Source organism: Rhipicephalus microplus, chromosome 9, assembly GCF_043290135.1.
Source record: "Rhipicephalus microplus isolate Deutch F79 chromosome 9, USDA_Rmic, whole genome shotgun sequence".
Classification (NCBI taxonomy): Eukaryota; Metazoa; Arthropoda; class Arachnida; order Ixodida; family Ixodidae; genus Rhipicephalus; species Rhipicephalus microplus.
The window spans coordinates 20,801,657-20,813,392 of record NC_134708.1 but is presented as its reverse complement, the minus strand read 5'-3'; the positions used below and the strand labels follow the sequence as shown (position 1 = coordinate 20,813,392).

General features: G+C 47.6%; 1 protein-coding gene across 1 annotated transcript in view; it reads left to right on the top strand.

The window, feature by feature from the left end:
* The first annotated feature begins 812 nt into the window (after window positions 1-812).
* LOC119164912 (uncharacterized) overlaps window positions 813-11,736 on the top strand; it is an 86,483-nt gene continuing 75,559 nt past the window's right edge. Inside the window, exon 1 of the mRNA XM_075873282.1 lies at window positions 813-952. The gene's annotated coding sequence lies outside the window, so the exon portion shown is untranslated. The remainder of the gene's footprint in view (window positions 953-11,736) is intronic.

Below are 11,736 nucleotides of genomic sequence, written 5' to 3'. Positions count from 1 at the left end.
ATATTGTTGCCCTGCCCTTTGTAACGGGCGATCAAACGGGAAATCCGGATCCGGCACAGTAAGTCTCTAATTGTCGGTTTGGTGTACTTGCTGCCGGACCTGTTCCATCCTGCACACCGCAACTGTTCTATCCTGCACACCACAATTGTTCTAATCGACGCTTCGAGACAAGGAATATTCCGCGTGTAGTTGCCAACCACGTTAGGTGCAGAAAGCTTTCGAAGACGGGCGGGTGAGAATAATGCAATGCCTGTTTTTTTTTTCTATCGTGGTTTTTACCTTCGAGTTATCCTGGGCAAACGCTTGAGGGCTCATACTTCTGTTCATTGCAAATAATTTTGCACAAACGTGCTGATAGCTTCTAAACCAATCTTTCAAACCCCAATCGTCCCCAGAAGTCAAAGCCGCCGACTACGATTCTCACCCTCGGCGAAACGATGGATGACGTTTGTGCGAGAGAGCGCAGGAGAGACTGCGGCGATGCGCAAATAAGGCCGAGGAAAAATGCCTTCCCCCCCCCCCCCTTCGTTCTCGCCTCGTCTCGAAGACGTACGAAAATGTAAATAATAAAGACGTACAGAAAGAGGAGGCTAAGACCTCGGCACACGAGAGTTGCACGCCACTGAAGTGCCATGCCATAGAGCGCGGCAGTCGCGGGATGAACTCGCTTCCGGTCTGTCGACAGAACTGGGCGACCCCAACAAGACGATGGCGACGAGAATAGTTACGAGTAGTTTATACAGGGCTCGGTAAAATAGTTATAACAATTTATTTCGTCAGACGAGCGACGAGGCCGGCATCTCCGACAGCGTGTGGCGCGAACCGTGGACATGATTGATTAAGTCGTGCAGTTTTGGATTTGTTTTCACGTGAGCTGGGCCGATTTACCGAACTCTTCGACGCGGAAGCAAAGACGACTTGAAATTCCGCAACTGCGGCCATAATCTGCAAGGTAAGTTTAAATTAACTCGACCGGAAAACGAACTTGGCAGCCGCCTAATGTTAACCCGTCGTGTACTGGTATGTCCAGTGAAAGACGTGCAACGGTTGTGTGGCTTGTAAACCATTAAATTCCAACCAAACGCGAGAACTTACGCCCTGTGCACTACCCGTTGACTTTGCTATTTGTTGACTTCATACGGCTATATGACTCAGTAAAACGTTTCGTTCGTTTGGCTAGTTAGCTCATGGTTTGAGAATGTAAAAAAAAGCAGGACAATATAAGCTAGGATGAAATGAATGAAATGACAGAACAAATTGAGAAGGGTGGGAATGCTGGTGAATATACTTATTTTGTGCGGCTTTATCGTGAAGGTGACAACCCGATGCTCGCCTCGTCAATATTTACTCAATAGCACACAATCGGAAATCAGTAGCGTGTTGTCATGCCTTCCTAGACTATATTAAGCTGCTGTTTTTATATTTTATTTCCTTATGAAGTCACAATTCAAAGTCTCGAGCAGCTATGTTTGATTGAGCGCCCGTGATGAATTGATCGACTGCGTGAACACAATGCAAGAATATACCCTGAGTCACCGTGCATTCTAAAGTCATGTCAGCCATTTGATCAGCCACCAATTATTCTCCAGTCCCATCAATCATTCGATCAGTCACCAATAATTCGATCAGCCGTGAATGACAAAGAACAAACCAGGCCTAAGTGTTCTCGAACATGCGGCGGGATCCCCATCTTTGAAAAGTTGTGGCTTCGAATCTCTCCAAACGCAAGCGTTGCTTTCTCTCAATTAACGACATAATTCCCCTCAATAATTGCTCTCAATTTGCGTAACATTGCCTATACGCAACATTAAAAAAAGCACACGACAGAGGCATTCCTCAATTTTTTTTAAGACGACAGACTTTCACGAGCGGCTGTAAACCGAGAGTGATATTAGGACTGCGAAAAGTGTGACATTGTGTCTGGATGCTCACCCTTTTGCCTCCTTTCTATTTACCTAATAATTAAAACCAATCATCAAATCTTACGTTTTACATCCCAAAATTACGATATGATAATGAGAGACGCCGTGGTGGAGACGCACTGTACACCGACCTCTATAGCGTTTCGGCTCCATTGAAATGCGACCGCCGCAGCAAACATCGAACCCGCGACCTTAAATCTTTCTCACTACTTCTGACGTTTGAACTACCCGATCCCCTTCGCCAGCGTAGGGCGTCATACCGGTTATCTCTATACTGGTTATTATCCTCGCCTTTTCTCTGTTTCTCCAGTTTTTTTCTCCCTCGTTAAAACAACTAATACTGTCCGTCCTTATTCGGTCTCATTTGGTTCTGTCTCGCACTACTGTTGTGTTCACGCTGCTTGTTCACACCGTTTGACGGTTCTGTCTCACACTAATATGCTTCGTTTGATTCTATCTCACAAAGAAACGAGCCCTCCAACCAATCTCCCCTGCTTTCGTACCGTCACTTGATCTGAAACCCATCATATAACGTCGCCCTGCACGTGTCACTGTGGAGGCAAGCACGCGAGTTTTTTTTTATTTATTCACAATACTGTAAGCCCTGTCGGGCTGTTACAGAGTGGGAACTACATCATACAATGACAATTCTAATTTACCAACAAAAGATTCAACTGTGTCTACATTCAAAGAAATCGGCGGCAAGACAGTTCCAGTCGACAATCGTTCTCACAAGAAAAGTGTTTTTAAATGTGTCAATTCTCGGTGTGTAGGGCATAATTACGTGTGGGTGATTGGTTCTTGATGAGACTCCTCCTGGGGGACGCAAATAGAGAGAAGGGCTTAAATTGAGCTTATTGTTGTAAAGCTGATATAAAAACTTTAGTCAAGTGATTTTTCGGCGAATGGCAAGTTGAGGAAGTTTAACCTCAGTGAGCAGGGTTGTTATTGACTGCCTCCTCTCATAAACGGAGAAAATGAATCGCGCTGCTAGCCTCTGAACACGCTCCAGTTTATCTATTTGATATTGGTGATGCGGGTCCCAGATCATACTAGCGTATTCTAAGGTAGGCCGAACAATAGTTTTGTACGCCTGAAGTTTAACCTCAGGAGGAGCACCTCTTAATTTACTTCTCAGTAGTCCAAGTTTCCGCTGCGCTGATCCGCAGATATTGTCAATATGTGCATTCCAATTTAGTGTATCTGTAATTGTCATACCAAGATATTTAATTTGGGTGGATCTTTTGATTTGGTTAGTATTCACTGTATAGTCAAACATTAAAGGCGTTTTCTTGTTTGAGACTGTCATGCAGGCAGACTTCTTAGGGTTGATTTCCATATCCCATTTTGCACACCAATTGTGAATAATGTTTAAGGCATCATTTGAACAAGTTTGGTCAGAGACAGTCTTGACGCGTGTAAACAAAAGACAATCGTCGGCAAACAATCGCACTTCAATGTTGGGATATACACCACTTGCAATGTCATTAATGTACAGCAGAAACAAAATTGGGCCTAAAACCGACCCTTGCGGCACACCAGAAGGAATGGGCAAAGTTTTTGTTAAACACGCACACGAGATCACGGCACTTTTATACGCTGCCAGTGTTGGAAATTGTTTGAACCTCCCGCGCGAATAGCGCGCGCACCAAGAGACGGAGAACGACGAGGAAGAGGAAGAGACCAGCCGAAAGAGAACACGCTCTTTTACCATGGATGCTGGCGTTTGCGTCTCCTTCATTTGGTGCCTTTAAACTCCGAAGCGTGGTTTTCCCACATCGATTTTGGTGCCGACGACCCGGGAATCAAGCCTACAACGACCCGAGCCTTTCATTCCTGGTGTGGGTGAGCTGCGCTGCGAGCTAGACCGACATGGAGCGAGCGAAGAGCAAGCGGGCCTCGCGGCGATCGATGAACACGAGAATCATCAACGAGGTCAACCAGGTGCTCCAGTCCAATGAGTTCGAGCTTTCTGGACTTCGAATGCTGCACGGCCGCCTACGCGCCAGCAACGTGGAACTTAAAGCCTTGAACAACGAGGTTGAAACCCTGATCACTGACGACCTGGCGGCAGACGACTATGAGGTGGTCATGCAATACGATGACGCCGCTAACAGTACTCTGGCGTTGCTCGAGCACCACATTGAAGTTCTGAAGACTTCTGCTACGCCGGCGTCGTCTACAACTCCAGCCATGGGCGCAAGGACCTGTGAGGGTGCACCGAGCGAGCATGAACGACTTCCACAACGTGAGTTCGGCGCACGACTTCCCAAGCTGGAGCTTCTTCGTTTCGATGGAAACGTGATCAAGTGGCAACCCTTTTGGGATATGTTCCTGCACTCCGTGCACGAGAACCCAAGGCTGTCCAACACAGACCGGTTTCACTACTTGGCCTCACTTCTAGATGGACCTGCAGCTCAGGCCGTCGCCGGTATTCAGGTGACAGATTCTTGTTACGATGACGCGCTGGAAATTTTGAAACGTCGGTTTGGAAACAAGAAAGTCATTGAGCAGAAGTACTTAGGAAATTTGCGCACGCTCAAACCAGTGAAATTAGCGAGTGATGTCACTGCTCTGCGCAAGCTTTTCGACACAGTTCAACTAAACAGGAGGGGGCTGCGTAGTCTTGGAATCACGGAGTCATCCTACGCGGCTATGCTGAATGAAGTTCTGCTCAAAGTCATACCAGCTGACATTGTCGTAGAATACTTCAAAAAAGAAAGTATGGAGAACACGACGGAAACGAGCCAGGCTTCATCTGATCAGGAACTTGAGCAGCTGATGAAATTTCTCCGCATCGAAGTTGAATGTCGAGAAAAGAGTTCTTTAGTGAACAATTTGCCAACGACATCGAACAACAGCGTACCTGTATTAAATAGATCATTCAAGAAGCAGTCCGCGACTCCTACAGCATCCGTTCTTCAAAACAAGACACTATCTTCCCCCTCGTCCTGTTTTTTCTGCGCTGCTACCGATCACAAGACAGAGGACTGCACGAGTGACATGACTCTGGCCGAGAAGCGCAACAAACTTGTAACAGACGGTCGATGCTTCCGGTGCACGTCAAAAGGACATCTGGTCCGCAATTGCCGGCGGAGAGTGCACTGCCAAGCATGCAAGCGCAGACACGCCTCCTCGATGTGCAATGCTAGTAGTTCTGAAACACCATCAGTGACTAATGCTCAGAAGAAACCGAATGCTACGGTGCAAGTTTCCACTCAGAGAGCTTCAGTTCCCCGACTCATCAATGATGTTCTTCTCCAGACTTTTCGAGCTTGGGTAACGACTTCATCTCATTGTTGCTATATACGCGGTGTTCTCGACAACGGAAGCCAGCGAACGTTCGTCACTGAGAGCGTCGCTTCCAAGCTAAGTCTACCTGCTGTTGCCGAGACCGAACTCGCCATCAGTGCGTTTGGTAGAGCGAGCGACCCAACCCGACGATTCAAAATGGTCAAGATCACGCTCCGCAGTCAGCACGACGACCTAACCATTGACATTGAGGCCATAGTGGTGCCCTTTATTTGCGAGGAGATGATTGAAGCACCAAGGCAGAGTCGTCTTCTTCAAGCCATCGCAGCGGAGGGGAAACATCTGGCTGACGCAGTCGTTTACCCGAGTGTAGATTGTGAGCCAGGTGTGAGTGTCCTCATTGGATCGGACCAGCTTTGGAAGTTGATGCCCAACACGAGTGAAGTGAGGTGGGATGAAGAAAACCCTGCCTTACTCGCCATTAACACAAAGATGGGCTGGACTCTCCAAGGCCCCTTATCTGGTGGTGGAAGCACGAGTAACAAAGCAAACACCCAAGTATGTGTTCTTCGAACAGGTTCCCACGAAGACGACCAGATCGCCTTCCCATTACAAAGATTTTGGGACCTCGATGCTATCGGAATTGCCGACACGCCGACGTCTCAGTGCAACGCAGATATTTTGGAAGAATTCAACAACACTACCAGGCTTCGGAAAGGACGCTATGAAGTTGCGTTGCCATGGAAATCACCTCTCGTCGACATGGCCGACAATCGCAAAGTAGCCCTTTCGAGGCTCCATGGACTCGTCAAGCGGCTGTCACCAAACGACGAAGCCATGAGAGCCTACGATAAGGCTATCAGGCAGTATGAGGTGGACGGTCATGCTGAAAAAGTTGAAGATGCCCCTTATTGTACACAGCACCTATACTACATGCCGCATCGAGAGGTAATCCGCGAAACATCTACGACGACGAGACTTCGCGTAGTCTTCGACGCATCATCGCATGCATCAGGAGCTTGTTCTCTCAACGAACAACTCGAAAAAGGTCCTAATCTGAATGCTGACCTTTTCAAGGTTTTGATCCGGTTTCGCCTTTTCGCCATCGGAATTACAGCAGACGTGCAGAAGGCGTTTCTACAAATCAGCATTCGAGAAGAAGACAGAGATGCTCTTCGTTTCTTGTGGTTTGAAGGGCTACCAATGTCAGGCAGACCACTGCCAAAAATACAAGAAATGCGAATGACCAGAGTTCCATTCGGCACCTCCGCAAGCCCTTTCCTATTATCTGCAACGTTGAAATACCATTTCGATCACGTTGAACAAATTTACCAAGTAACGGCCGCAAAACTGAAGGCAAGCTTCTACGTCGATGACCTAGTTTTCGGAGCTTCAACGACAAAAGAAGCGCTACAACTCTACGAAGAGACGAAGGCCATAATGGAGCTGGCCGGAATGAAAATGCAGAAGTGGTCAACAAACTGCGACCTGTTAAGAGAGAAGCTCAAGCAAGCAGGAGAGACGTCAGCTGAGCAGGTCACACAATCTAAGGTTCTTGGGCTATCCTGGAACTACACCGACGACACCATTTCGGTGAAAATTGACTCTGTGACGAAAGTCTTAAAAGCGGGACTTTGTACCAAGCGAACTGTGCTTCAGGCTTCATCACGAATTTTCGACCCCTTGGGACTGCTAGCACCGTTCACCATTCGAGTTAAAATACTTTTTCAGAAGATATGGATGCAAGGACTCGATTGGGAAAGCGTTCTCCCCGAGACATTGAAGATCGAGTGGGACAAGTGGACTGTCGAACTTCAAGACCTCAAAGACTTTAGAACCAAGAGGTATCAACTAGACAACAGCAGCCCTGATAAAAGCACTCACCAGCTGCATATATTCACGGACGCTAGCCCGTGTGCCTACGGAGTAGTGGCATACATACGAGTGGAAGACAGTACCGGAGCGGTTCGACTCCAGCAGCTGCTCGCTAAGTCTCGGGTCGCTCCAATCAAGGGTCTCACTTTACCACGCCTGGAACTCGTCGCTGCGGTTCTTGGAGCTCGACTTCTTAAGCTACTTGTGGATACTTTGCCACACACAAATATAGAATACTTCTGCTGGACCGACTCCCAAGTTTGCTTGAGTTGGATCAAGTCTACAGCCACCAAGTGGAAGCCCTTCGTTTGTAACAGGGTAATTGAGATCCAAGGGCTCACAGACCCGAGTCGCTGGAGACATTGCTCTGGAAAGACAAACCCAGCCGACTTAGTTACAAGAGGGATATCAGCGCATCACCTTTGTACTAGCGATTTATGGTGGCATGGGCCTGACTGGCTATCTGGTACCCAAGAAACGTGGCCGGCAAGTGAAGCTGGTCCTCATGAGTCAACGGATGAACTATGTAGATCAAACGACGAAGACACAACAGTTTTGGCTTGTCAATGCTCGCAAGCAGAGCCACTTTTCGAGCTCGACAAGTACAGCAGCTGGATACGAGTTGTTAGAATCACAGCTTGGATTCGAAGATTTATTCACAATTGTCGAGTGCACACCAGTCGTCGTCTGATGGGCCCACTCACTGCCCCTGAGATAAAAGAAGGCGAGTTTACATGGATGAAGAATGCACAAGCGGAAGCCTTTAGTATAGAACTCGCCTCATTGTTAAAAAACCAACCATTAGCTAAGGCATCCCGAATTCGTAATCTGCATCCATTCCTGGACAATGATGGGATTTTAAGAATCAAGACCCGGCTTGACAACGTAAAAACATCAGAATACGTGAGGTGCCCGATTCTACTACCAGCTGACCACCGCTGCACATACCTCATCATCGACCGCACGCACCGGCGCCTGCTGCACAGTGGTGTAAACGATACCCTTTCAGAGCTACGCGAGTGTTTTTGGGTGATTAAGGGCCGCCAGTGTGTGAAAAAAGTGCTCTCTAGGTGCAAAGTGTGTGCTAGATTCAAGCTCCAACCTGCAACAGCCCCTACCGCACCACTGCCGACCGACAGGGTTAAGAGATCACACCCTTTTCAAGTTGTGGGTGTTGACTTTGCTGGTCCCGTTTTTGTGAAAGGAACCAGTCCCGTGAAGGCCTATATCGTTATTTTTACGTGTGCCGTCGTTCGGGCGATCCATTTGGAGTTGTGCTCCGATATGACGGCGGGGTCATTTTTAATGGCTTTCCGTCGGTTTGTGTCGCGACGCGGCTTGCCTAGTGTTATTTATTCCGACAATGCTCTAGCTTTTCATGCTGCCAGTCGCGACTTAAAAGTGATGTACAGAGCTTTGAGAGACTTCCAAGTACAGGACTTTTGCTCTAATAACCACATTACCTGGAAATTCATTGCAGAACGTAGTCCTTGGTGGGGTGGATTTTGGGAGAGGATGATTCGCACTGTTAAAAGCTGCCTACGGAAAATTCTAAGGAAAGGTTGCTTTGATTTCGAGCAGCTTGTGACCATTCTTGCCGAAGTAGAAAATGTAGTGAATTCTAGGCCATTAACGTACCTCTCCGCTGACGCTACCGATCCAGCTGTACTTACACCTTCGCACTTTCTAACCGGTAGGAAGTCTACTACACTGCCTAGTGCTAATACTGCTGAAACGTCGGGAACTCGCTCCGATACTTTAAAGCATTGGAAGTACAGGCAGCAAATAGTGGCTGATTTTTGGAAGCGTTGGTATAAAGACTACCTCTTGTGCTTGAGGAGTGCACACATTAGGCGAGTACAGCCTTGCAACCAGCTTAAGGTTAACGATGTAGTCGTCATTAAGGAAGACAAGGTGCCCATAACTTTTTGGAAAGTTGGTAGAGTTACTGACGTGTACTTATCAAGTGATAATCACGTTAGAGCCTGCAAGATTGTCTTGGCAGGAGGTACGGAAGTTACGAGGCCAGTACAACTTTTATGCCCGTTGGAGCTGGGCGATTGAACTTTCGGGCGCGGAGGATGTTGGAAATTGTTTGAACCTCCCGCGCGAATAGCGCGCGCACCAAGAGACGGAGAACGACGAGGAAGAGGAAGAGACCAGCCGAAAGAGAACACGCTCTTTTACCATGGATGCTGGCGTTTGCGTCTCCTTCATTTGGTGCCTTTAAACTCCGAAGCGTGGTTTTCCCACAGCCAGCAAGCGGCGTATAGCCGGGAATTCTTTTCGGGGGTAGTGGATAGAGGGAGCTACACTATAAGCTTTTGCGTGACCAAGTGTAAACCGGCGACCAGCCGCTTGTAGCGTGAAGCTACGCAGGGTGTAATCGACAAGGATTTCTCGGGAAAGGAAGCTTCTTAGTTGCCGAAACGTTCGTCTGGGTCCAGGCGCTTTTTCTTTTAGCCTTTTTAAATGTTTTTATGGGTATAACTTGGGAAAGGGAGTGGGGGGCGGGAGGATGTAAAGGGTTGAATTCCTCCCCACCTGGACTCCCGGCCGCAGTGTAAGATAAGAAAAGTATCTTACACCATGCTCCTGCCTACGTTCGTGCTGGATGAATGGACGGACGGACGGACGGACGGACGGACGGACGGACGGACGGACGGACGGACGGACGGACGGACGGACGGACGGACGGATGGATGGATGGATGGATGGATGGATGGATGGATGGATGGATATGGCTGTACCCTTTAGATCGGGCGGTGGCTAGCGCCACCAAGCCGTAATACTTAATGAACCAAAAACTAGATTTATTTTTTTTCCTTAAAAAGTGAGTTTGAGGATTCGTACTTTGCAGTGAAGAGTTTAATTTTCACTCGTGCCTTGACTTTCGCCACCAATCAGATAACCTCCTTCTAGTTAAATCCACCCGCTTAAAGTCTATTTTGCTATAGTTGACGTACCACGGCGCCTGTCGAGGAAGTCCGGGGTTTGTCATGGCTGCACGCGATCCGCGCCTATTGCGTCTTTGAGCTCCAATCTGTGACGGCGGTGACAGTGGAAGGAAAGGGAGGAAGAAGGGAGGGGACGGCTTCCGTCGGCGCCTGCGCTCCTGCGATTCCAATTGAGGAATCGGCCACAGCCCTTTCCGACCAAAAGTGGGCCAAGGATGTGCGAGCAGCGAGCACTGTCGCATTGTATATTTACGTGACCCGAACGCAGCTCGAGTGGACGTGACGAAATACGAAGGCAGGCAACCGATAGATGAGCGGAGTAGAGCTCAAGACAAAAAAAACATCCGGCACCGACAGCAAATGCTGTGCATCACGCGGTCTGAGTGCGTGACGCGGCTTGATAGGCCGAGGCAAAGTTGCTGAGAACCGAGAAGCACTATAATGGAACACTAAAGAGAGAAACAATTTTTCTTGCATAAGTAAATGGTCCGGCCGCAATAGTAAAATCACCGCTTCCACCCGTCCTAATAAAGTCTATCTCTCTCTCTCTCTTCCACCCGTCACGGTGGTCCTTTCTTTACGACACTCGACTGCCGAGCCGATGGTTGGAGAATCGACATTGCAGAAATGGCAAACCGCATTTTAGATTTGGTCGAAAAATGGAAGTGGCCCGTGTGCTAGGATTTAGGTAGACGTTAAAGAACCCTCCATACAGGAGCGTAGACAAACATTTTTTGGGAGAGAGGGGGAGGGGGTCATTTTTTATATTATATCATATTTATTTCAGACAACCCGTATACATAGTTGGCTAGGGGATTGGCTTAAAGGCAAAAAAAAAAAGCCTGACGAAGTGCCAGCCGTTCCCCGTGTACACACGTACATAAGCGGCTATATATAGCAGAACGAAATTGAATGTATAATACTATTAATAGCAACAAACTTTGGAAACTTTTTTGCTGACATTAAGCCATTTGCCGAAAATATGCGCATCATTGTGATTAGCCCATAAGTAGTAATGAGAAATCATTTATGCACCACGATGCCTGCGAAAATAAAAATAGTAATTAAAGATACAGGAATGGGCCACAAATACAAGTTACACAAGAAGATGAATCGGAAGAGGCATGAAAGTTTTTAGGGGGAATGTGTGCATCTTCTTTTTGAAGACATTCGTTCTGTATGCCATCGCTAAAAAATGGGGGGAGGGGGGGGGAGGGGAAGTGCAACGGCTCGCTGTGCCGCCCCTTGACAACGCTGTACCGCCTCCATGGTCGAAATTTCCGCAGCCCTCCACTACGGCGTTCCTCGTAACCATATCGCACTATCGAGGCGTAAAACAATTATTGCGATATTAACGTCACGGCTTGCTGAAGCGAAACACCGGGTGAGCGAGAAAATGCGTCGAAAGAAAACGCGCCTGACGACGCACCCATCGCCATGACGCGATTGATTTTTGTAGACTATGCTGGTGATTACGTAGTTCTTAACTGGTCAAAATATGAAGTAGGATGACCTCCGATGAGGCCAGAAAGCGATATCCCAAGTTTAAGGAAACACTATTTGGGCCAATGTCGTCAAAACAGAAAGAGGCACCTTCAAATCTGTGCCGCCAAGTAGAAAAATTTTAACACGAAAGTCAATAATACGACATCAGCCTCAATTTTCTATCATGTTAATATACATATTTATTTATTTATTTATTTATTTATTTATTTATTTACTTATTTATT